The sequence below is a fragment of the Gavia stellata genome, chromosome 3 (genome assembly GCF_030936135.1).
Source record: "Gavia stellata isolate bGavSte3 chromosome 3, bGavSte3.hap2, whole genome shotgun sequence".
Lineage (NCBI taxonomy): Eukaryota > Metazoa > Chordata > Aves > Gaviiformes > Gaviidae > Gavia > Gavia stellata.
Genome location: NC_082596.1, coordinates 21,037,272 through 21,064,653, shown reverse-complemented (window position 1 = coordinate 21,064,653; position 27,382 = coordinate 21,037,272). Strand labels below are relative to the sequence as shown.

The following is a 27,382-nucleotide window of genomic DNA, read 5'->3' as shown; positions in this document are numbered from 1 at the left end:
GAGGGGACAGTATTTAAATTTTTTTTTTTTTTGCTTTGCCAAATGACATTCAAATGATCATAAATCTTCAGACTTAAGAGCTATAGAGTTACAACATATCATTATTTAAAGAATGTTTAGTGCTCTGAGGTAAAATAATTGCCTTCCAGGTATTTTGATGTTAATAAGGAGTTTCTGGTAATTGCATATATGTTATGTGGAATTGAGGATTTTTTTTTTTTATTTTTGGAGTGAGGATGTAATTTTTCAAGATTGACTGATTAAAAGAAAAAAGGAAGATAATCTAGGTGTGACTGAGATGCCTTTGATTTGCCTAGCAGTACCTCTCCATTAACTTTCCGTGGCAGGAATCAGCCTGTAGATGTCCCCCAACACATGTTGTGCTATGTCCAGTAGTTCAGTTCCGTTGAAAGCAGCTATCACATTTATAAATTACCAACAGCTCAAGTTAAAGAGAGACAGAGAGATGAAAAGCTGCTCAGGAATGGCTATTCTGTGGGAGGACAGTAGATGTAATGACAGAGCGAAGAGCATCTCAGACCAAGAGAAACATGAGCTAAACAAGAGCTGATAAGAGAAATAGGAATAAGAGTCTTACAGAAGGCTGAAGACATCAGAAAAAGGGAGCCAAAAATGACACACTTCACTGTGACTCTTAGATATGGAAATGATAGATTTTCCTCTGGCTTAGTGAACCAGAACTGACCTTAGCACTGTAATACATGATGAAAAGAATGCCGCACTTCCATGAAGTGACAGATTTGTGAGTGCATAATATCTTTGACAAAACCAGCAGGTTAGTGGGAGAAATTATAGCTTAGCCCCTAGTCATCCTAATGAGATGATGAATTTTGGTGACCTTTACCTGTGTTTAGCTAATGTAATTAAGTGCTGACTAATGCCTGCATCAGTGGTGGACTTGGCCCTGCCTACATATCCTATAGTGGACCTGGCCGAACCCTGAATATGGCTTGTAAGCATGGGTGGAATCCTAAATAGTTGTTTGCTTCACCCATTTTGCAACCTATTCTCTTCCAATAAACAGCTGGTTTCTTTTCACACAAGACTGATAAATGTTTTTTGTTTATATCAATACCCATATTCACATGCAAACAAGCACATTTGTCAAAGAGAAAGAGTGTTCACTGGTCACAATGTATTATTTGCTCTGTTATTGGTCATTTTCCTTGTTATTCTTCTGCTTTCAAAACTATCCATGGAGGACCTGAAAAAATAGAGTCGCCTTTCCCTCAACACAGCTATTGAAGAGTCAAAGCAAACAGTAATGAGTGACCTTGAGATGGGAAATTCTAATTCCATACACAACTTAGCACTTATAATTGCACTTATAATCTTCCCTACTACTTTTCTATCATAGATCACAGCACAGTAAATAACAGAAAGTCAGCAGCATTCATCTTGCAGGTGAGTAATATAAAACCACAGAATGTGGACCAAATTTCTTCCACCGTATTAGATTCATAGACTCATAAAACCACAGAATCATAGAATCATTTAGGTTGGAAAAGACCCTTAAGATCATCAAGCCCAACCGTAAACCTAACACTGCCAAGTCCATCACTAAACTATGTCCCTAAGCGCCCTGTCTACCTGACTTTTAAATACTTCCAGGGGTGGTGACTCTACCAACTCCCTGGGCGGCCTGTTCCAATGTCTGACAACCCTTTTGGTGAAGACATGTTTCCTAATATCCAGCCTAAACCTCCCCTGACGCACCTTGAGGCTGTTTCCTCTTGTCCTATCACTTGTCACTTGGGAGAAGAGGCCAACACCCACCTCTCTGCAACCTCCTTTCAGGTAGTTGTAGAGAGCGATAAGGTCTCCCCTCAGCCTCCTCTTCTGCAGACTGAACAACCCCAGTTCCCTCAGCCACTCCTCATAAGACTTGTGCTCCAGACCCCTCACCAGCTTCATCGCCCTTGTCTGGACACGCTCCAGCACCTCAGTGTCCTTCTTGTAGTGAGGGGCCCAAAACTGAACACAGGATTCGAGGTGCGGCCTCACCAGCGCCGAGTACAGGGGCACGATCACCTCCCTACTCCTGCTGGCCACACCATTTCTGATACAGGCCAGGATGCCGTTGGCCTTCTTGGCCACCTGGGCACACTGCTGGCTCATCTTCAGCCGGCTGTCAATCAACACCCCCAGGTCCTTTTCTGCCAGGCAGCTTTCCAGTCACTCTTCCCCAAGCCTATAGGGTTGCATGGGCTTGTTATGACCCAACACTTAGCCTTGTTTACCTGTGTCCCTTCTGACAGATACTTCTATAACCAGCCCTTAAAGTCTCCATCAATGGACTCTCCCAAGCCTCTCTCCAGGCAAGCTACTCTGACATTTCGTTATCATAAACACTAGAAAAACTTTTTGAATAACTTCCTTGATCTTCTTTGCTTTTCCTGTCTGTTGTGGACATAGCTAATTGCAGAACCTCCAATGAAATAATTGTTTCTCTTGTAACAATGATCTGCATACTGGAAGACTACTATGTTCCACTCTTTCCTCCATCCCCCTCTTCCTTAAGCTGCGCAATCATATTTCTTTCTGCTCTTCCTCAGTGAAGACTTTTTCAGGATTCTGATCTTTGTTGCTTTCTTCTGAAGTCTTTCCAGCTGTTACGCATTTTTCTGGAAGGAACAATGTGATATTATCTTGTCATGTTCAGCTTGTTGGTCACCATAACATACATAATTGTTTCTGCAGAACTCTTAGATAATTTTTTGGTTTGTTTTCCCCATTATTTCTGCCTAAATTGAAATGTTTTGATGATAAATCATAATTACCTATATGCTAAATACAATTTTCAATATTTTTCCACCCACCTTTTAGCAGTTTCCTGCAAATATCTCTTACTCAACCTCTGAGATGGTTGAATCAATGTAATTTCTCTCTATAATGGCAGAAAATATCCTTACAGAGAAAGAAAATAAGTAAACATGAATATATCTTTATTTCAAAAGGATTTTGGACACTGTTGGTGAGGAATCTTAGTTGACTGTTACTTAACTGTTACTCATCTGTTACTAATCAGAATGACTTTCCCGAAGTCACACAGCAAGCATTTTGATGTAACTAATGCAGTACAGAAACTGAGATCACATTCTGACCAATCTCATAAACCAACAGAGAAAAATAATTAAATCCTGGAATAACTAAAATACTCACTCAAGAACCATTTAAAGTGTGATATGCTAAAGTATTTCTAAAAATCAATTTTTCATGGATAAACCACAATAAATTTTTTTCTTTGTGTGTGAAAGGCACCTCTATATTTTCTTAATGTATAAAAGACATGTTTATAAAAACTATTTCTAGTAGTTTTTAAAGGAATTTGCAGAAAATCTTTACTGAAGGAAGTGTGCATCAGACAACATAGCTGCCCTGTATGCCAATGTTTTGTTGCACAGTTCTGCAGTAACCTTTCTCTCATTACATGGATGAGCTAAGGTGAATAAATTTCTGCAGGTTTATTGCTTCTGACCTGTAAAAGGATGTGTAAATGAGCTCTTTTACTTGTAGAACGAGCCACAGTCTAAAGGAATGTAAAAACTTGCATCTGAGCTTTCAAGAAAAAAGTTGCACTCCTGGGACTTGCTGTGAAGGAGCTGTTGAAATGTAAGGTGCTAAGACTTTTACAACAAGGTAACCACATACATTGAGCCTTCAGTATGATTGATTGTGTTTTTGGTAGGTTTTTTGTGGGTTTTTTTTTTTTTTTTCTTTGCAGTGGTGATGTATTGTCTTTTGTTTTGTTTTCTGAGGCAAACCTGTAGCTGGATTGTAGGAGGCAGAAAGGAGACAACTTGAACTGCTGACTGTTTCAGTGAAACTGAGGGTGAAAGGAACATCTAATATTTCATCTTCCCTCCAGAGATCAACTGGAAAGATTGAGGAGAGCAACTGAGAATCAGCTCTGGGTGAGCAGTACCATTAGTCAGTGAAAACAATGAGTCAAGTACTAACCAATTTTTTTCTGCATAGCTGCCCCATCAAATCATTCTCTCAAAGCCAGAGCAGGTGTATGAGAGTTGCATTTGATAAAGATTGATTCTACACATATTAATGAAGGATACTGAGAAAAGTTTCACATCAGGTTGATGTACCCTAGCAAGCCAGCTTACTTGACTGCAATGCAGTCAGAAAGGCTGTGAAAATTTCCTGAATTTCAGCTTTCCACTGAATCTGGTGTGGTTTCCTGGTGCCCTTTTGCCAAACACCCACATAATAGTTCTTCCCAGTCACAAAGTCAAAGATACGTCCATAAATTAAATGAATCCACTTCTCTTGTTGGCACTGTAGAGTTTACACATTTCTTTCTCCTAAGAAGGTCTCACTATATTGGTCAGCTACTCCCTGCTTCCACTGGTTCTTGTCTTTTGTGGAGTGAGGAGAAGTTGACATCGGTACTGGGTATTTTCTCTCCAGTTGCATCAGGACACAGAAGAAGATAATGTCTTTCTCTGACCCCAGCCACACACAGAAATAACGGAAGTGTCAGTATCCTGAGATCAGACACTAAGGGGAGCTGGGGAAGATGGACATGTCACATCAACAGCGCTTTCCTTCTTCTGACTTAATCTCAGTACAAGGTTGTTTCCTATCCTTTTTCTTCCTAATTTAATCAAATTATATTGAACTAATTCTCCTGATATCAAGTCTAATTCTTAGTGGTTATGTAGGGACTAATCCAGAAAATCACAGGTTTAGCTTTAAATGTATACGTATTTTTCCATAGGAAATTTCTCTAAGGAAACATCATCTACTTTATTCAGAAAATGAAACTCTCTCTGTAGAATAAAGCGGGGCCAAAATATCTCCTTTAGATGGATGCATTTAAATGGCATATTTAAAAACATGTAAAATTGTTATGGAAACAAACTCTGTGGTATCAATTTTGATAGAGTAAATGGACCCAAGGTCACAAAGGTGTTAACCTGATCATGTCGATGTAAAACAGTCACAAGTAGCTCAGTTATTTGAGTACAGAGGCCTTGGATTGCTAATTCCCATGATAAATAGACTGGAATATTCATGCCAAACACTAAAAAAAGTTGATTAGACTGTACAGGAGTAAAAAACCCAACAAAGCAAAATCAAACAAAGTACAAAACATACAGGGTTTTGAAGGTGAAAAGTTAGGAAGCTGCCTGATTGTGCAAAGCAAATCTATTTGGGAGTCTCCTGAGTCTTTTTTGTCAGAGTAGTTGGTTGGTGGCTCTTGATCTGGGAAGCATACTTATTACTAGAGAAGAATAAGCTGTTTCTGCTGGTGATTTGTATTAATCACTCTGAAGCAGAGGGCTGTTTCTAGTCTTTTTCTCTCTTTGATAAAAAGGACAGAGGAGAGAAGGGAGGAGAGGTCAGGCGGTAGGAGGTGAGGTAATCAGGGCTTACTCCTGGTCTCGGGAGCTGAAGCAGCTGTTTGGTTGTGGTGGATGGTCAGAGCTGCTGGGACAACCACAGCTGCTGGTTTTGTGGCTCTGGCTCAGTTCCGCAGCTGAGGTTGCAACCTGGCATGCCCAGCTGGGGTCCCGCTGCCTCTCCTGGAGTGGGCTTCTGGGGCTGCTCCGTGGAGTGAGTGCAGATTCACGGGAGAAAAAACAGAGTGGGGCAGAGAAAAAGGCTGGGGGTGGGTGGTGTGTGAAGGGGCAGGAGGAAGATAGTGCCAACGCAGTGGCATGTTGTGGGAAAGGAGACTGGAGTACGATCCCCAGTCCCTCCCAAGGTGAATGTTTCTGTGGTGCTATAGTCCTGTACATGGTCATGCAGCTGGGATTGCTGTCTCTACTATTTCCAGGGTTGGGAGATTAGCTGTGCACACTGACTGGAGGACTTAGCTATGACACTAACATTGAGAGTGTAGCCATGGAAGATTTTGATCATCACATAAATTCAGAAGCAGGACTGAGGACTTTTCTTATAAGAGTATATTTGCCTCATCTTGGATGGGTTTTGCTCTTTAAAGCTGCCTTGAGGGACCAATTGAATATATATTTTCCTAAATCATAGTTGAGAAGAGCAGGGGGATGTGGTTCACATCTCACTCCCCGGTTCTGCTTGTTTCGTTGCCAGGATCCCCTTCGTTCTTGCTCAAGTCCAAGATGAGATCTGCGTGGTTATCATCTTCCTATGTACATTAGTTTCCAGGAGACAACCTGGGGATGTGGACAGGGAGGAATCTGTGGTGTGCTCTGACACCTTCCCAGCCAGAGAATTTAGGGGACCAGGGGTGTGGGGCGCACCCTTCCTGGATCACCACCATAGCCAGGGGCTCTGCATGGAGAATAGCACTAATATCACCAGGAAAAGTAGATCTTGGCAGTGTCCTCAGGGATATCAGCTGCCTGTGGAGGGCAAGAAGTGGCAGAGCGAAGCATCACATTTCCTCACTGCAGGAGAGGAGCGCTGTGTGGCCTCGGAGTACGCCTCACTCGTTACTGCTACCACAGTGAATGCTGTGTCCTTCCTCGGCACCTTTCTTTTGCCCAGAAAGCAGAATTCTTCCTAGGGGACTATTTTATGTTCTCACTGCATCCTTTTTAGCAAGCAAAAGGTTGATAAGGCCTGGAAAGAAGCCTTGCTTCAACTGAATGGTTAAACAAGTTCTTAGCTAATATAAATGCAATATATGTTGATTCCAAACCTAACGAGTTATCAAAACTGGGATTTCTATTGTGTTATAGGAAGTATCTACAAAAAAAGAGAGAAACTGAAAGAAGTCCACAACCTGTGGGTATACAAGACCTCCTTTATCTCCATTTTTCACAGTGGTGATATGAGAGAAAGTTGTAATAATTAATTAAAATGCTATTGCTCATTATAATCAAATTATACAACTTTGCTGGCTGCTTTCCATAAACATTACACTACAGATTCTGAGGGGAAGCTGAAATATAAACAGTGCTTTTTTACATAAACACTCACCAAGAGTCTTGCTCTTTTTTCCTAAAGACTCCACACCAGCATTTGATTGAGAACGTAAATTAAATTGTTTGAAGACTGGGTTTAACATTTTTCAGTACAGATAAACAACATACTTCAAAGTAAACACTGCTGTATGACATGTGCAACCTTAGGAATATACCATTTTAATCATTAGTGCTGACACTGCTTGTTTATCCTTGGTATAACATCATTAATTGAAGTGAAATTATGTTTGATTTTATGGATGTAAATGGGCAAATTAAAATTCTTAATTTCTAATATTTAAAAAACTAAGTGTCATGTGGCTCTTACGAAGATAGGAGGTGTTATTAAATGCCAGTACTGACTTCACGTCCAGTTCATGAACAAACAGAAAATTTGGGGGTGTTTTATGTGCAAAGTGAGGTGGTCATTTGGGGCTCTCTCTCACTTTGAAATTTTTTGTTTCTTTGTGTGTGTGTTGCTTGAAGTCCCTTGTACTTACAGGTTTCTGTGGCTGCTTGCTTTCTACAACCATGTTATAACCTCAAGGCAATCATTCTCCAACAATATGGACAGGGAGCCCCCAGTCTGTCCTGGGCAATCTTCTTGTGTGCCCAGTTCAAAGTCAATTTGTTGCTGGTATTTAGTGCAAAGCCTGAAATGAGGCAGCCATGTTCTCGCTCCTGAAATATTTCTCAGTTCAGTTGTTGCCTTAATCTAAGCTAAGGTTCTTCTGACTGAAAAAACATATCTGTGTATTCTTCATGTCTGGAAGAGTGCAGCACTCTAATAATGTAAATGACTGTCACTGGTGTATCTGGAAGAAACGGTATCACAACACATCATGTCTTGTGCCTCTGTCCTCCCACTCCACTCTCCTAAAGTGGCTTTTTATGACAAGTGTTGCAAAACAGAAGCCAGTGTGAAACATGCTTCTGAGCAAAGTAACTCTGTGAAGCAGAAAGTTAGGACCAGAGAACAAAAGGTTAGTTTTCATGTAGAAAAGATAACAGCTTGAACCTCTCTCCCTCTTCTCTCTGCACATTAGAAAAGGGTGCACTAGTGAGGTTAGGTCAGTGCACACATGTTTTAAATTAGTGGTTTCTAAACAAGGAAGTGACAATTATTTGTTATGATTATTTGTCAAATAATCACATCTGTACTTAATTACCATGTATGTGCCAGTGTTTGCATTTCTTAGTAGGCTGAATTCAGTGAGAATAGGTTTAGATGGTAAATTGTGAGCCCACTTTTTAATGGGCACAAAAAATTTAACACAGTATACATCGTGTTAAAAGTTATAAATAAAAGTGCCATATAGCCCTAATCAGTCTCACTCCTTATCTTTCATATGCAATGTTTACGAAACACGGCAATGAATCTTACACAGTTTCTGTGATGTGGGTTTCTTTCATTCTCAAAGTCTTTTTATCAGATAAATTTTGGTCTTATTGTTTTATTACCAAATAGTATTCTCTCTTTGTTAACACATACATAGCCTCACTATACCATAGTCAGGCTAACATTTTCAGTATTCATCTTACTTATTTATGTTTCTTTCTTCTATCATGTAATCCATTCCTTTAGAAACACATGTTTTCACCAATGGTTTAATTTCCAAGGTCAGCTGCAGTCTTATTTTAAGTGTCACAAACTCAGCTTTTGAATATCAAAGAAAAGATCTTTCAATGCTCATTTGAATAAAAATAGAGATTTTTCTTTGACATTGTTCTCCTTTAGAAATTCTTATCTCAAATTCCATCCAAAAGTATGTTTGGGGAAAGGGAAATTGTAAGTATGCCTTTACATGAGTGTTTGTGTGCCCCAGAGGTGTTTGTCCTGTCATCTCTTTAAGTGCCTGAGTTTAGGAGTCACTGGGGGTCCAGGAAAACATAACACGCACTTGAATTATTCAAAGCTTTGGACTGAATCCTTGGAGTATGTGAGACGTTTTCTTCCCCACTCTGAAAGAATGCTTTCCCAGCTGTGTCAGGGTTTTAACACCCCGTTATGTCATTCCTACATGTCTTACAGGGAGCAGGGAGAGGGGGGAGATGTGTATCATTGTCCTGTTCATGGTCATAGAGCATGTCTGTGACAAATACAGATGGGGAGACTCGGTGGGAGTCCCTGGCTGGAGGAATGACTCCGTGTTTTGGGCTTGTCTTAGAGTGTGTCTTAGAGTGTGTCTTAGACACTTTGGCAGAGTCACACTGCTTTACACGGTGGGAAGTTTGGGGTGTTGCTGTTCGGCCCCATCCACATATCTTTGCCTTCTTTTTGGTATCTTTAAATGAACTCATTCAAGGGAGAGCAATTTGGTCTCTCTGTCTCAGACCCCACTGTCTAAACACTTTCTAGCCCAGAGCTGTGATACAGCAGCTGTGCTACCCAGCAGGCCCACATGCACATAGCTTCTGCAGGATTTCCCTTTGGGAGCAGCTATCAGACAGGCTTCAGAATAAAATATTGGGTAACGCAGCAATGGGAATAGCTACAGGAGAAAAAAAAAGAGTTTTAGCATAATACGTTGTATATCTGTGGAATTAGCAACCAACTATAGAGAGCTGTGATATTCATCACCTATGACAGCATAACCCCACATTTGTCACAAATTTCCCCACTACTTTTTAGGTAAGTTGATGCACCAGAGATGATCCCACATGGTCTCCTGTGCTGCTTTTACTCCAGTGTCCAAGGGAACAAAATTAGCATTGATCCTTCATCAACACAGACTTAAGATGCTCTTGTTTAAGTCTTTTTTTGGCTTCTCAATTATTGCGTTTCTGGTGTTAAATGGTACTGTGCAAGCCTTAAAATTGAAGTTGGAAAATTTCTAACCTGGCAGTTTCACCTTGCTGTTTGGCAAACTGAATTCAAACCAAAGGCTAAAGTGAACCTAAAACCTCTGTTTTCCAATCTACTGAGCATGTGCTCTCATGAGTACGTCATTGCTCCTAGGTAAACACCTCTCTTTGTGCTCCTCTGTGCACGCTTTGCAATTAAAGTGCATGAGCTTTGCATTGGACTCAATTCTGTCCAAGGGAGCTAGGAGTTTAAGCATATCTATTGGACTGTTTTCCTGTGGGAATTTAGATTTAAATCAAGTATCTTTCACCAGGGCTTAGACATGCTCCCCAGTGTAAAGCACTTAATGATCCTGTGTAAGAAACTCCATGTTATGGCCCCAAAAGGTGTTACTGAATAATTTTAGGTGCATGAGAACAGGTGATCTGAATCCTGAGACTTGTAGACTTGTATGCCTGAATTCACACTCCATTTGAGCTTTGATGGAAATTATGTAGTCTGAATCCATTCACAGCTCAGCAGAAACAGCATCTCCCTTTCCAGAGGGAACAAATTGATGCATAAGGCAGAAAAGTGTTACACTAAGAGCAAAAGGGAAGGGTGAAATTTGTCTTGTAGTGTTAATCACATCTCTTCAGAAGATTTGCATGACTGAAATACTGAAAAAATCAAAAGCGCTAATCTGTTATGGGAAAAGGAAAGATACATTGTCTACTTTCATTTCTGCTCAGAATGAATATTTCAACAGATACCACAGAATATGGTCACTTAGGTGGCAGCTAGTATTAATCAGCAAATTATACCTGAATACAAAACTACAGACTGAAGGTAAAACATACATTATCATGGTGGAATTCAATCTGAGCAGCTGCTTGTGCTGTCTCTTTGACTATATTTAAACGTCACAATTTTTGGAAATGATAGCTGACTTTTAATAAATGAATGAGTCGCAGTAAATATGGGAAATTCTATTACTTCCCATATTGTCAGATAGGAAAAAATTAGTCCTAAAGTCAAAATTTGGTGGATACTTAGATTATAAAGATTGTGAATGAATTAAGGCGAATGACCTCATATGAATAAATATGTAATGCCTTAAGGGACTTTAATTTCTCAAAGCTGAAATTGATTATGAGTCAAATCATCCAAAATAAAATTTAAACAGAAAAATATGATTCATATGTGAAAATGCAAAAGAAAACTTTACTGAATTCCTCAGAAACCACAATCTGGAAGAAAAAGTCTAGGCTGATAAAAAAATTCCAACTCATAAGCATAACAACCTGGTGTAGAGACGAAATGGAATTATCTAAGTTGAATTTGATAGCAATGGCTATAAATGAAGATTCAAGAATTGGAGACAATGATTCTTCTTTTGTGAAGCATATACCTGGAATGAAACATAAAGGATACTATTGAAATGAAAAAATGAAAGGAAAAGTATTAGCCAAGAAGAGTAAAGAAGCACTCAAAGGAATTTTCACATAATATGTTCGAAACAAGGAAAATTGGAATACTAATATTGGATTCAATCACAATGCAGAAAATTTGAAAGTGTTAATTCAATTATTATTTGTCTTTAGGATAAAAGAATGGGATTATATCACATAATGGTACACATGTACTTTCTTTTCCACTAGAATCTTAGCAGGATGTCATAAGGTAATTACTAAAGTTAAGGTACTTTCAAATTACTGATCCAAATAAACTGTGTCCAAGAGATTTAAAAGATATGGCTTGAGAGCTGTCTCATTTATTCATATTTATTTTCAGTAAACCAGGGAACACTGAGAAAAATCCAAACTAAGCTAATGTCAAGCCAAATTGGGATATGGAAAAATCTGAATAATTCATAGACCTGTCATCATAACTTTGATAAATGATGGTATGGTAATCAATTAATAAAGAATTAAGGGCGGCAGTAAAATTAACGACAGTCAGCATGGGCTTGTAGATCTATTTGTATTAACATTGTATAATCACTTTGGTCAATAGACAGAATATTAATGACGCAGTATATTGAATGTTCTTTTAAATATTTGGATTATTACTCCACTGTGGTTTCATTTAGGAAACTAGAATGTTACAAATGATATATTTTAAATGGATTAAACCTTGACTAAATGCGAATGTAAATTGGGATTTATTACTGGCATAGAAGGGGAACTTGTGTTAAAATGCATTTTGTTGGAATGGTTCTTGGTCCCAGGCTTTTAAAAATTATCATAAATGACTTGCAAGAAATGTAAAGTCATCACTGATTTAGTTACATATGATTCCAGCCTTAGGTGAGAGAAAAAGTAGCTGACTGGGGTTATGTAGTTCACCTTGTAGATGAGAGCTAACCCATGGTATGCAACTCTCATGGCCAAAGGAGAAATGCATGCTCACAGGAACCAAAAAAGTAGGTCATGGTTACAATATTGATGACTTTTTGGAGGAGCAAAGACTAAATTGACTCGGTCATGATGGATAAGTACAGTCAGGTTGCTGTAAAGTCTTGAAGCTTTTCTCTGACTAAAGCTGTTAATGCAATCCTTATCTTTATATACAAAGCTAAATACTAAGAAGGAGTAGGTACATGATGTACAGCTTAGTATTTCATGCTTCTGCACTCCTTATAGATATTCATATGAATTATATGTAATCTAAGAAACATATTGAAATATTGCATGAGGTTCCAAAAACAATTCAAAGTGTAATGAATTGTTTGAAAAGTTATACTCTATAGTGAGAGATTGAAAAATAGACTGTATCAAGGAGAAAATTACATGGTGATTGATCACTGTTTTTAAGTATTCTGTGAGAAGAGCTCTATTTCACTAGTGGATGGCTGTAGTGTACAGAAAAAGATATTATAAAATCAAATGGATAGAAGGCAAATTCACTTGAAAATAAAATGTGAATACTAATGAGTGAGTAATATGAACATTGGAATATTTCTATATAAGAGCAATATGATAATGCAATGTGATATACAGAAGTAGTATGATAGTTGGATATGGTACCAGAAAAGTTAAGCAATAATGAGAAATTCTCAAAGCTTATTAAAAATGTCTATCTCTGGACATTTTAAAATCATACTTGTTCATCAGCAACTTTCAGTTACAATACACATTCATGAAGTCATATGGCCAAGATTGTGTAGTAGGCCATTCTTCACAATCATAGTAGTCTGTGTTTGCATCTATGACTTGGTGAAAGCAAGACCTTGGTCAAGCTAGCCAAATCAGCAAAGCAGTTGTCTTTTCATAACAGAACTAGACTTTCTGATTGAATGTTACTAATACTCACTAATAAAGCTATGGGGCTCTTCAGTGGTAACACACAACTCTCAAATGCCTGCTAGCATTCCTGTTTAAATACATTATAATTCTTTATATGATTTGAACTTCAGCTGCAACTTCTCTAAGGTGAAAACTTGCAATTTCTAACTCCATTATAATTTATACACTCTGTTAGTATAAATCCTTAAAACTGAAATTGTATACTATGCAGTCTTGTTTTCTTCATGTTTATGCAACCTCGCCCAGTGACTGTGGTGTGAGCATAATTACTCTAATCACATGATTTCTGATGTGTCCTGATTTTTCCACTGTGCGCCATATATTTGTTCTGATGGCACAAAGGGCATCAGATTTAGTTTGTGAAAAACCTCTTGAGTGTTTTAAAACTTTCACATTGATACAGTGGTTGTCATTACAAAATGGTACCTAATATATCACTCCTTCCCGATACTTTCAACAGAAAATAACTGTGTATTTGTTGGCAGATGTTGATTTCTTAATTGCTCCCAACAGCACTTCCTTACTGTAATGCAATTTTAGGGCCAAAATTTGCCCTTAGATGAACTTGTCTTCTGTGGTTTTGATCGTGCAGTTGGCTTCTAACACTAGCAGACTCTTTCAAAGATAAACGTTATGCCTGTATTTGGAGCTCCGTTTTAATCTCGGCAGATAAGGCGGTATGTTCTGTCTTGGTACATGTGTGCACCAGTGGCTGGCCTGGTGCACCAGCAGACAGCATCAACTAGTATGCTAAAGAAAATGAAATGTCTTTACAGGCTTTTAGGGAAGCATGCTCAGAAACAACCCCTTCACCCTTTTTACAGATCTAGTGCTGGTTCCTGAAGTACTTCTGGGAAAGACATTGGTGGAAACGTTTCTAAGTAAGGTAGATGTCTTTGCTGTGTCAGTGTCATCATCCCTGGCTCAGGCTAGATGTGGAGGGTCACTGGATACTGCTGACTCTGAAGGAGTATGTCAGCCCTGTCATTCGAGCCAGGGGGGCCTCATCTCTTGTTCTCCCAACGATGTCGTTTCTCAGGCCACTTGTCTATGCCATCTTCCCAGAAGGCAGGCAGCCTAGGACTGGAGGCATCGTGACACTGAAAAGGCACAGCTCCAGAGAGCAGCAGCCTGTTCAGTTGTAGAAGGAAGGGAAAAAAGCTCAAACACCTAGAAAGTAAAAGTAAAAAAAGAAAAATTAATTTTAGGTGTCCCAGAAGGGAGTTTATCAGAATTCTCTCTTCCTTCCAGTTTACTCTTTCCTTAGTTTGAATAAAAGCAGGAAAAAACCCTGGAAAAACTCAGTTACGCAGCCAGCTTCACTTATGCCTCCACTTGCTCCCAATGAGTGTACACGCATGATGAGTTACATCAGTGTATGGCACACTATTTTTACAGGATTTCTCCTTGAATCTGACTATATTCTGAGGGAGATTTTTCTGAAGGGTGTGGATGCTTTTTAAGGGTTGGAGATCTCCCTTGGGGAAGTTTTCATGTCAGCTAAACAATCTATAGAAGTATACAAGTGTTCTGCATTAGAGTTTCTACATAAGCTTATGCATGCACAACCATGATTGCCACATTTATTTCTCTCACTTTTTTTTTTTTCCTTTGGATTTCAGGCTCTAAAATATTTTTGCTAGCAGAATTTTGCAAATACTTCCAAGTTTGAATCTTTGAGATTACTGCTTTTCCCGAAAAAGACACCACTAGTGCCAACACAGTTCATGGATGAATGGATGTTATTAAAGTTGGAATTTATCTTTTTTTTTATGGTGAAACTGACACCTCAATATTAAGAATTGAAAAATAATCTTTTAATTTTTCTATTTTTTATCTACCTGTTTGAACTTTGACAAGTTTGATTGCTGCTGGATGTATCTTTTTGTACTGAAATCTTTGTTGAAAAGAAAGGAGAATTTATTCCATATTCTCTGTAAAGCACTGCCTGATTATTATCCCGGCAATAGTTATTGCAAGTTTACAGTATTGTCTGAATTCTGAAATGTGATTATATGAAGAGAGCATTTGCATGGCACATTATGCATTAGACCAAATATCTGTTCTTGCTTCTCTCATTGCCATCTTCCAGTACATCAGGTCTTTGATTGAACCTGCATGCTACAATTGCTGTTCTAAATTTCTGCAACGGAGATCTCCATATTGCAGCAGGCTTCATTCAAACCAGGATACTAACGTGACTTCTGTTAACTAACTGCAAACACCTTTGACAGCTTCTTGGTTCGTTGCCAGCCATATTGCTGTGGCAGATTCCTTCTTACAAGGCACACTGGTGTTCTGCACTCTACCACCTGCTAGTGACAGCTCCTAGCGTGCCTGGGTCCATCGTCCCTTACACCATGCTCTGGAGGTGGCGGGGCTGAGCATGATGATGTAGTGCCAACAAGTCAGTGTTTTGCTTGCTGTGATAATACTGTTCCATAAAGCAGTGTCTCTTGGTACTAAGTCTCCTCAATTTAACAACAGCAAAGAAACAAAGCAGCTTCCTCACTAGAAACAAAATGGAGCTGAGAAAAGCATATTTGGCTAAGTTACAGTGCTGCTACTAACCTTAGCACTGTATATATTGCTTCAGACCTCCTGTCTTCAGTTCATTAGCCAAAACTCTTCTGACGCAAGCATGGGTTTTGTATGTTTCTATCTCGAAGCCCTTGTTTCTGTCAGTTTTGATGTTGTTGCTATGTATAAAATCAAACTGAGTCTTGTTTTACAATCCCAGTGTTGTCTGTGGAATCTGAGCAGTGCAAGAGCTCCATTAGCAATGTTATTCTTCTCTATGGTCACTGTCACACTCAATTTAGCTCCAGTTTTATTTTTTGCCATGAAACAGCATTCATGGTCACAGTAATTCTGTTACCACAATGATCTTAGAGCCAGTAAAGGACATTAATGAATTAATAAAGAAGTCTGTGGCTTAGTTTACAGTCTCAGGAGGACTCTTTGCCTGAGGTGGGACGACTGCAGGCTGTATCGGTAGTGTCCAGCCCTGGGGCTAACCACAACTCAGTGGGCTGTCTGAGAGTGGTCTGCTTTGATTGGGCATCGACTCACAGGCTGTCAGGGGCTGGGAGTCCTGAAGCAACAGCAGGACAGAAAAGACTGTTTGTTCAGAGGGCTCTGGGAAGGACTTGCAGACTGGACTTTGCTGGTAAGGAGAGCTTTATCGAGAAGAGGAGCTTTAGGAAAAAACAGTTCCCCAATCCCCAGTAAAATACACTTTCCAAATGTCATAAAACACATGGATTGAAAACACATGCTCATGGCCATCTGTCTGTCCCTCTATTGATACATGAACAGTGTTCTGCATGAGAGTCCAGCATTTTGTTATGCCTCTATGAGAAGATTATAATCTTACTGGCAACCAAAGGGTATTCAGCCTGTCCCCTTAGCTGTGTGTGGGTGCCTCCTAGCTCTTGGGCACTCTGTCACTTTGAATCCCCTGTTGCTTGCAGCAGAAGGGGAAGAGTGAAATGGCTTGGCATTTGACCAAGGCTCTGGCTGAAATTAATGATGGCTCAGAGACTGATACGGTAGAAAACTCCTTTTTATTGCTTGTCTTCACCAGGGAGAATAAAAAGTTGGTACAATGATATGACAGAAAGGTGTTGCAAAAAATGTCAGGTTATGAATGATTTCTATGAACTGTTACTATATCGCTGGGCCTAGGAATAAGACCCACATTAGTATGTGGTCAGTTGGTCTTCCTATGGGATCAGTAATGACTCAGGCATAGATAAAAGACAAATGAAAACTGAAGCCCCTACTTTCTTATTTTCATATGTATATATAAAATGCATGTAATTCAAAAACAACTTTGAAGTAATGCATTAGAGGATACAGTATCAATGAGGCAGCTCACAGTCAAGACCTTATTATGCTGTTCACTGTACAAGCAGAGGACAAGAAATCAATTCCTGCTTCAAAAATGCAAATAGGCAGTCATTACAACATACCTCCAGCCTACTTGTTCTTGAAGGCTTCCGTAAGAGGGAATCATGGGAGAATGGGTGAAAATACTTGATATATGTAGTAAGTTAAAAAGTAACGTTTTACAAGTTCTTCCTGATCCTTTCCATGTTAGGCCCATGAGGTTTATAAAGGTGAGCAATGATAGTTGGAACTCTTCTATTTCACTCTACCACAATCTCCTGGCTTTCATTCCAACATTTTGCCCTCCCTCTGAAATATTGTAAATGTGATTATGTAGCAGTCACTCTATTGAAGAATCCAACATTCTAGTCTCTTTCACAGATTTTGGATCAGGACAACTGGGAATACAGCCACATGTTAAGAGCATGACATATGGGACCTGATGGCAGAGTGCTGGGTTCTCCAGAGGTAAGGAAATAGATTTGGCAGTTGTGTATTGAACCGACAAAGAGAAGCCCTGCAGAAAAGCTGAAGAGGTTGCAGTGATGAATGCAACAACCTGAATTTGCAAATTCAGAGTTGACTCCAACCCTTGCTCTAGCTATCCTTTGAAGCTTTTTTTAACACACTGATCAGCCCCTCTGTTCCTCAGTTGTCCACCTGTAAAGTCATCCACCCACATTGTCCTTCTGGTCTTTAGGGTCTTCAAGGTGAAAAGTTATCTTATGTGGTTGTCTTTTAAGACAGGAGATGTTTTAGACAAGAGTGATATTATCTCCTCCCTTTCATTCCCCAAGCACCAACAAAAAAACCAACAACAAAATCAATGTACATGTTTCAGAATCTAGAAATCAGAGAATTAATGTGCCTGTATGTAAATACATTATAATATTGTTTTTAATCATGTAATCTTTCCTTCATAGATCTTCACCATTTTTAAATGCAATGGAAGTCAGTATCTGAAAATGAAGTTCTATTAAGGAGCTGTATGTGGCCTCATCAGTTGTAAAAGTGGGAAAATACATAAAGAGTTGGAGAAATGAAGCACTTCCTCCTATGGACAGAGATCTGAAGCACAAACAAAGCGTCCAAAGGCCACCAAAGTTGGATTTCTGCAGCATATAGAGAGATAGACTGAGAGATACTTCCACTTCACCTTTTCCAGCTTAAACATGAACCTTAAGGTGAATTGTCTGGTGAATGCGTTTTTGCCTTAGTACAGAAGAAACCTAGAGGACTAGGTTTTGATTAGACACCTAACTTTGAGATCGTGCAAGTTGTTTAAGTTAAACCTTATCCTAAATGACAAAGTGACCTTAGATAGTAGAACGTGAACATTCATTTTACAGAAACTATTTCATAGAGAAGACCATTTTTCAAATCCTATGCCCCCTGTACCAGGAATTCTCTTTAATTTAATCTGTGGAGCTCTCATCACCTTGTAGGCATTATATTGATGAATGAATAATAACAAAACAATGCTTCTTTTCCCTCTGAGTTATTATTAGCATAAAGTAGTAATATTTCATGGAGAGTAAATTATTCTTTCTGCTGTGCAATCAGCCAGCACAGAAACTTGACAAGAACCACTGAGAGATACACGTTTCAGAACTTCATTCAAAAGCATGCTATAACTAAGAAGGTTTTTGATTTTTAAAAATTTTTTCTTCTGTTGTTCTGCAGAATATGAATAAAATTACTCAGTGAAGGAATTCTCAACAGATGGTTACCATTTCAGCCTCAGATGGCAGAAAGCCCTAGAACCAAGCAATTACGGAGTTCTTTGATGCAGAACCAGCTGAACAGATTTTAATAATTTCTTCCAAATTGGAGACACCTGGCCCTCCAGAAAGTGCTGTAAGCTGGGTGATGGAGGTGTGCAATAGAAATATATTCCTGATGTCACCAACAAGTTTTTGATGACAAAATCATGAAGACCAATAGGAAATAATTTAAATATTACCTTTTTTGTTTTCTACAATTAATGCAATGAAACGTTGCAAATGGCCCAGTAAATGAATTTTTAAAATACTCTCAGGCAAGATTGTATTGTTTTGATTTTCCATTGCTGCAAATGTTTTATCTCCCTTCAAAGAAAGCTGTACAGGATATGGATACTCAACAACACCAGCTTTTATTGCTCACCTTTATAAAGCTCATGGGCCTAACCCGGAAAGGATCAGGAAGCACATGTAAAATGTAACTTTGTCTTACTTACTCTTATTCTATTTTCTTGGTGTAACTCTTGCCTTTGGAAGATTTAAAAATATTCCCCTAGATGCAATATATGCCTAAGGGAAGCCATTAGGCCAAACCCACCCAATGACACTTCTGTGGCAGCTATCCTGCATGGAGAGGTTATTAGGATATTAGCAATACTTGGATATTAGGAAAAACTTCTACACTGAAAGTGTTGTCAAACATTGGAACAGGCTGCCCAGGGAGGTGGTTGAGTCACCATCCCTGGAGGTTTTTAAAAGACGTGTGGATGAGGCGCTTAGGAACATGGTTTAGTGGTGGACTTAGCAGGGTTAGGTGTGCGGTTGGGCTTGATGATCTTAAAGGTCTTTTCCAACCTAAACAATTCTATGATTCTATGAGAGGAAAGGAAAGGGGTAGCCTAAGTTATTGCTAAGATTTAGCTTCATCTGAGTCACTGCCAAATTATTCCATTCTTTTCTCATTCATTCAACTCTGTCTCTGCTATCAGAAGGTCATGTCTATCTCATGCTCAGCAAAGTCCTGTCACAATCCTGTCTGTGTCTCTAGTACAAGTGAGCTGAAGCAAGCTGCTTGCATGGCTCTGATATGTGATGTTAGTACTCTGCGTGGCACAAGTACCCTGCAGGGCATCTGGTAAATCAGTCCACTCTGCTGGCTGGCAGCTCTGGTCCATGACCCAATAGTGCTTGATAAAGTTGAAAAATTAGAAAGGAATTTTATAATGTGGTTGCTGGACTTCATAATCCAGGAGTTCCCCTCCAATCCTGTGGTCCAGTTTTCCTTAAAACGTCTCTGTTTCTTGGTATAATGCATTAAATAAGGTAATTGTGCCTGTGTTTGTAGAATATCAGGTATTCTCTGAAGTTTGAAGTGTGAGTGTAGGAGCATAGGAGGAAGTGTACAAAATGCTCCATATTCCAAGTGAATCTGGTGAATTAATTTGTCTGCGTTCATAAATTTAAATGCGACCACTGAACCTATATCTTTGGTGCATTTACTAATTCTCTATGTGCTAAAGAAACCAGTGCTTTACAAATAATGTACCCTCCTTCACACCAGCACCAGAATAGCATTGCTGAAGACCTCACGTTTTCTAAAAAGGAACAAAAGACAAATAAAATAACCTTGATTTTCTCAGATGACAGTATTTTGAACTGTTGTGAAATGGAGCAAGGAGAAGTGAGGGTGAAGAAGTGTCATGATTTGCTTTATGAAGGGGTATTTCTTAGTCCAAACTGAACATTTAAATGGCTGAAGCTTGCATCCCAAGCTTTCTCTACATATACAGTATGGCCAAGATAATGCATTTTCTAGCTTGGATACTTTCATGTGTTTAGAATCAGATTTCACTTTCATGAAAATCAAAATTGAAAAGCTCCCTGTGCATAAGATACACAAACTCAGTACAGATATAACACAACCTTCTGGTTTTCCTTGTCCAAATTGTATTTGACTGATATGTGTTATGTTATCATATACAATAGCTTTTTACAATGTATATCTGGCAAAGTTATCCATAAAATTGAATACAATAAACATTATAATGCAATAATTCAGTTTTGGTTTGAGATTTGGGAATTACTTCCATTTAAGTGGACTGCTTTTCACAATATGATCCATTCAATTGCATGCTTTTCCTATTCATTGGAAAAAACTCAGTAACACAGTAAACTTGTGCTCAGTGCATTGTAACTTAATTTGATCTTTTTGTTTCCTACAAAAAGAAATCAGTAGAATCAAATGTATTTGTGACCAATTTTACCGTCAGAACAAAGAGAGGCTGGAGGGCAAGCAAGTACCTCATTTCATTCCAGTGTCTTGTAGGATAGTTTCACATAACAGGCAAAATGTATAAAAATATTTAAGCACAGTTACACGGCAGTCTATTTTCAGATAATTTTTCACCTTCACTGTAAATAGACACAAAAAAAACCATCAGGAAAACTGACTGGAGAAACAGTTTGTCTCTAGTCCTAAATCCTTAAAACTCTTCCTCAGCGTTTGCTACTTTATTTTTTAATGCTTTTCTTTCACCCCTGCAATTTCTGTAAAGTAAGTTAGAGTGCTTTGTTTCTGTTCCCAGGATTGGACATTTTAAGATTGTGGGATGGCAAGACCCATTTTTGGATCTGATTAAGTGCCTTGATGCTGCAAAAGCAGGGAGTTAAAGGTGAATGCCTGCACTTCCTGATGCAGAAGATGATAGTGCTGTTGAAAGAAAAGCCTTTGGAAATGCCCATTAAGAGAGAAAAGATTATGAAGCAATTGGTGATCTGTTCTGTGAATGAGCTGCAGTTAATGGTGCATGTAAGTGGAAAGAATGTGCAGCCTTTAGCTTTCTCCCTGAAGCACAGCTTCACTCAAAGGGGTGAAGGAGGGAGGGGTTGAAAAAGAAACTTGTTTATACCTTTGCAGCACCTCAGATGATTGGTAAATATAATTGGGATATGGTAGTTCTAGATAGATGCCAGGCATGGAGGGGGAGGAGGAAGATTTATGTCTTAATTAGGAAATACAGTTGCAGTTACCATTGTGTAGTGAAAGGTAGCTGCTATGAAAATAAGAGCAGCTACTGCTTGTGAAATCTGACAATGTTATGACTTTAAACTAGAGCAAAGAGATAAGTAAAATATATGTAAAGTTAAAGATACTTGCGTTTTTTTGTTATGGTACTTTGTACCTGATACTGACTGGCAAATATAACAAATTCTGATTTAATTTGAAAGAACTAAACTAATTACTAAAGAATCTCTGTTAGATCACATTATAATATGGACAAATCAATGATATGTTTAATTCTAGGACAGCATTTATATACAATCAGACTATGAGCTATTAGGCTGCACAATTATTGGTTTGTTTAATTTCACCCATCTGTTATCATATTGATTCTTATTTTCCATCAGTGATGTCATCATTATCGTTACACTTTGTACACTTCACTAAAACAATTTGGCATAGATTCATGCCGTGTAATTGTTGAAATTTGACTGAAGTGAATCAGTTAGTAGATAATTACCTAGGACTCTCTTGAAGACAGGCAATGCACCTACCATCTCATCACAATTTGAGTATTGCGTTTTCAGGGTGGGTGTAGCCATGGTCTGTTTCCAGATTCTGCGCAGCTGTGTTGGGATTGATGTGTGGTTGTCATGGAAAGATCTCTGTATGACTTCAGGAGTTCATCCACACACACAGCTCACTAGGCTGGGGCCTTGGTAATGATCATTAGTACCAACACAGTGGGATACAATCTTTGACTGTGCTTGACACAAGTGAAATTAAAACTATGGTAACCAGTGTCCTCTAGGAACTTAGTAGAGAGTGCATATTCATCCATACAGTAAGCATGAAATGAAATACTACTGGTCAAGCAATGTGTTTTGGTTTTTATTGTAGTATTTTTATCATTATAGTTGTGGTGGTTCACAAATTCTTTTCTCAGTCTCTATTCATTTTCTGTTTCTCATATAAAACCATCCTGAAATGGCTGTTTAAACTGTTTAGTCTTTTGCTTTCCTATTTGGCTTTTCTGAGTTACAGTACTGTTTCAGTTGTTGCCATTATTTATCAGTAAGGGAAGTCAATCTTCTGTGGAAGAATGGTTACATTAAAGTCTCTTACAAGCTCATACAGACCCTCATCCTGACTACAAGAATGACTGGTTATAGATTTGTGAATAATTGATTCTAGACTGAGGTGAAGATGAAGTCCCATCTTACTTTTAGGTGCTCTTCATTCTTTTGGGCATTAGCATTTATATGCGTAGGTCTCCTGCCTTCTGTGTGGTTATGATATGTGATTGAGAAATACTTTCCTACCATGTGGTTTTGGTTCTCTTTGTTTTCTGTGATGTCCTTTGTTGGTACTGGTCCTCTTTTTTCATTATTTTTCTTGATTCCTAGTTGCCAAGCACTGCTTGATCTCTCTGCTGTCACTGTGTCTTTTCTCAGAGTCAAAGAAAAGAGAGGTTGATGTGCTAAGACCAGATAGCCCATTGACTCCACCTCCACCAACTCCATCTCCTTTACTAGGGCCAAAACCAGATGTCTCAGAAGGAATTTCAGAACAGAGAAAAAATATAGTGATATACTCAGTCAGTGATTTAGTCATTCCAAAATATTCTTCCAACCTCCAATATTTTGTGGCTCAAGAACTTCCTGAGCTTGCAGCTGTGTGTCTGAGAACAATGCTCATCGAAAGAAGAGGGAAAATACATTTTTAATTTTTGCCTAGTAACATTAAAACAAAACCACACTACCGAAGTGAAATGTATTCATTTCACACATGCTCTTAACAAGGGCTTAATCTAGCCATGGTGGTAAAGGTGGTGGCAGGCTACTGCTACTTCTGCTGTAAATTACTGACACTATAGCATGGGCAGCAGAAAAGAAGATATTCAACACAAGTCTGATACTCTGCTAGCACCTTTTCTGAAGCTTCCTTTCGTGTTTTGGTGTAACTGTGAGCTCTCATGGCTGAGGAGGGATCAGAGTGAGTTTTCAGACATATCTCCTGTCTCCATGATGATTTTCAGTCCAGGATCAGTTAGGACAGCTGAGTATGATGATGGCTTAACATGGCTGCCTAATCCAAGGAAGCCTTCCAAAGTAGGAGACTTGGGCTCAAAAGCGGTCTTGATGTAAGCTCCTGCATCCAACTTGAGCTAAGCTGGATGAAAGAAGAAACATCTGGATTCTCACTCTTATGAGCTGAGACCTCTTGGAGACCTCTAGTCACCTTATGAAATTTTCGGCAGCCCAAACAGTGGTGATAAACTTCAGTAAAAACATATCTGTTACTTATTGGCATTTAAAACAGCTAGAGAGCATTATTTGGCAGTAAATCTACTGTGTTTCAACAGTAAACATGCTTTAGTAAATAACACATGCTTGTAAAACATCTGTGTATTACACAAATTTAAAGGCTAAAGGAGTTGTTAAAAATAGGCTTTGACTTAATAAAAAACATTTTATGTCCAAATCCCTAATTAAACTGCTGTAGCCAGTTTAGCATAACTTCAAACTCTTCCTACCATTCCTTCATTTACAACTGTATCACATTCCACCATAAAAGGAAAATCTCTGTTGATAGTGTTTGATATTCTTTAGCCTAGTGGAGCCAAGCATAACTAAATCATATTTTCATTATATTTCACATTCTGCTTACTAATATTTGTACTATGCGACTAAGTTTCACTAGAAAAACAGTCAGTGTACCCAGCAACAGCAGTAGAATGGAAAGGAGAGTAAATTAAAAAGCTTGTTTCAATAGTGTAATTTATATAGATTAAAACAATGTAAATCTTAGACTGCCACGCTCTTCCTGGTTTCTCAGAAGAGCACCTACGGGTGTCCACTGCAGCACAAAATGATAATATTTGTATAGGTTTCTTCAACTCTGCCCTTAGCTATAAATATTTCAATAAATTTTCATTTAAAATAGATTTATAGCTTTCATGTCTTGTTTCCATGACCTTCCCAATTCGGTCACACTTTTGTCTCCTCTTTTTATAAATGCCTTGGGTCATTTGCTTATTTTAATCTGCATAAATTAATTCTATCTCAGCCTATTCAGATATAGCTGAAGTTTTTAAGAAAAGTGATCTATAAATCCCATGTGGAACCAACAGGGAGGTACCAGTTGGTACAAAAAAATTCTGCCTATTTCTGTTTCCAGGCGGTGCTTTGAAACCCCAATATTGTTTAGGCATTTATTCCCTGGAGTTTTTAAAGAGAGGTGAGAATATTTAGGCTTCTAATGTGGGCATTTCAGTTGGACAGGTTAAATACAAGACATGCTTGGTAGTTACTCAGATGGGTTTATAACCTGGACAAGCATTTGTTGGGACCGGCAAAAGATATTTTGGTTCTTGTTCTGATACTGTCACTGGTTTGCTGTCTTGCTCTGAAAAGCCCGTGTCATCTCTTTATTGTTTCCTTTTTGAATTTTTTGTCTGCCTTGACTTTTTTTTTCATTTTTTTTTTTAAACCTCAGGGTTGGGACTGTCACATTCTAGCAGATTGTGAAGTACCTTGCATAACCCTGTCCCAGTCCCCATACAGGATCAGCACTGTTCCTGCAGTACCGTATGTAAACACCTGGGAATTCTCAAAATTGAAGTTCAGGGACCCAAAAGTATTAAAAATTGTTTTTCAAGTCAGTCACTCTGAACTAGTTTTTTCTTGGGAATTTTCAAAAGTTATTTGTTATATTAGAGCACAGAATCCAGTTATCATGACACCCACAAACTGTCAATCATTAAAAAAAAAAGTCCATTCTTCATGACAGAGTCCTCAACAGAAGGGTCTCTGAGGCTTCTGCTAGGTAAGGGAAAGAACCAACAAAGAACACACACATATACACGGTTCTAAATTCTGGAGATGGGATAATTCATCATGCTAAGTAGGTTATACTTGCTTACAGAATTGTCTGGGTCAACATTTTAGGAAAAGACAGTACCTCAGATGGAAAACGACTGTGGCATTCTGATATCCACATTAATGATTCAAGTGACAATTGAAGTAAACGTACACATCCCCTATATTTTGTCAAGAAGATTGTGCTGTTCTCAGCATCATGCTGAATGGGCGACAGATGTACAGACAACAAGAAAGATCATGAGATTTTCCTGGTTTTAATGGCATTTTCAGAAAACCCTACAAGAAAAGTTTTTCTGGTGTAAAATGAGTTCCCAGCCAAGCACAGCTTTCAAATTGTATACAGTTACAGAGTGTGTGTGTCAGTAGATTTAAGGACAGCCTACCACATTATGCTTGGACTGAAAAAATCAGCTAGCTTTATAAAGAACTTGTGCCCGTCATAAATCATGATTAGACTAAATTCAGGTGTATTTTCCCCTCTGAACTGCCCTGCAGAACTCCCTTAAATTTTCCAGAAGACAGTTGAGGGGGTTCTGACACCAAATCTGTCACTTTCATCAAGATCATGGATGGAGCAAGGAGAAAACTCTTTACTGATCCTACTGATAACTTCATTAACTACTCGGTCCTCTGAAAGTGAGATACTCGGCTAATTCAATGGAACAGAATGGCTTATGCCCAGGAGAATGTAAAGGCCTATAAAGCCATTTTCATGCTCTTAACTAACTTAATGTCATTGTTTTATCCTAAAAGAGCAATTTCAGATAGCAGGACTCTGAGATGTCCATCATGAAACATGATGGACACTGTAGCCTCCCATTTTGCAAGATGATTTCAAAAACCTAGAAGAAGGCACCGCATGCAAACATGGGTATCCTGATTATCAATATGAAATCTCAGCTCATTTGCACTCCTGGGCATCAGGGCCCTCGGCAGCTATTTGGATGTTTGGGTAGATGTGTTGTACACAACTTCGGCACGTCTGAAATGCAAGTGCTTCCCAGCACATCAGCAGCAGAGGCACATGGTTTTGCGTGATTTAAACCTTGGGTTTAAATCCCTCACCTTAGCTCCAGCCCTTGTGTGCTCTACTACACTTTAGCAGCAGAGGCTGGGACCAGTTTGACATTTGTGAATGAATTCCCTGTGCTAATAATATTTTATTGTGTTTTAGAGAACTCACAGCAAGGTTCCTGGTACATAACTGCCCAGGACAGGTGGACACCAGACTGCAATAATGCACTACGATAAATTTTTTTAGTAAATTGGATCCTATATGATGACTATTACATTTTAATTGCTATGATTATTTTACAGGTCTTTCAAACATAAATTGTGTCATCGCAACTGCATTACTTATTGCTTAATTGAAATAAAAATGCCTTACTAATTTTTCTGTCTTTGAAGAAAATCCTCCCCCATGGCCCCTCATATTTGCACAACTTTTATATAGAAATTCCTACTCACAGTGGAATTGTAGCTGAAAAGGTTGGCCAGCTGTCTATGACTGAGTTCTTGTCTTTCTCTGTAAGAGAAAAAAGTCCGTGACTCAAATGCAAGCACATTGCTATTATAGACTAGAATAAAATTTCGCTTTTACCTTTCATTTACCACTGTACAAAGAAAAAAATGCATATTATAAGGCATTATGACATTCAGACAATAATAAAATGGATTTTTCTAAGCACACGCTATCTTTATCAATAGTTTCAGGTGAAATGTAATTATTTGTTTACCAATATGCCATGTTTAGTAGTACCACAATTCATTACCTATTGAAGGAAATAATAATATATAAAAAACTTATAGTAGCTAGCATAACTCTGATTAGATGCCTACATGGTCTACTGTCCAAACTGGTGACAC

At 38.6% G+C, this 27,382-nt stretch overlaps 1 long non-coding RNA gene across 1 annotated transcript in view; it reads left to right on the top strand.

Moving 5' to 3' along the window:
- LOC132316739 (uncharacterized) overlaps window positions 1–20,650 on the top strand; it is a 42,111-nt gene extending 21,461 nt beyond the window's left edge. The window contains exons 2-3 of the long non-coding RNA XR_009483937.1: window positions 17,292–17,378; window positions 17,834–20,650. This is a non-coding gene — a long non-coding RNA (uncharacterized LOC132316739). The remainder of the gene's footprint in view (window positions 1–17,291; window positions 17,379–17,833) is intronic.
- The last annotated feature ends 6,732 nt before the right edge of the window (window positions 20,651–27,382 follow it).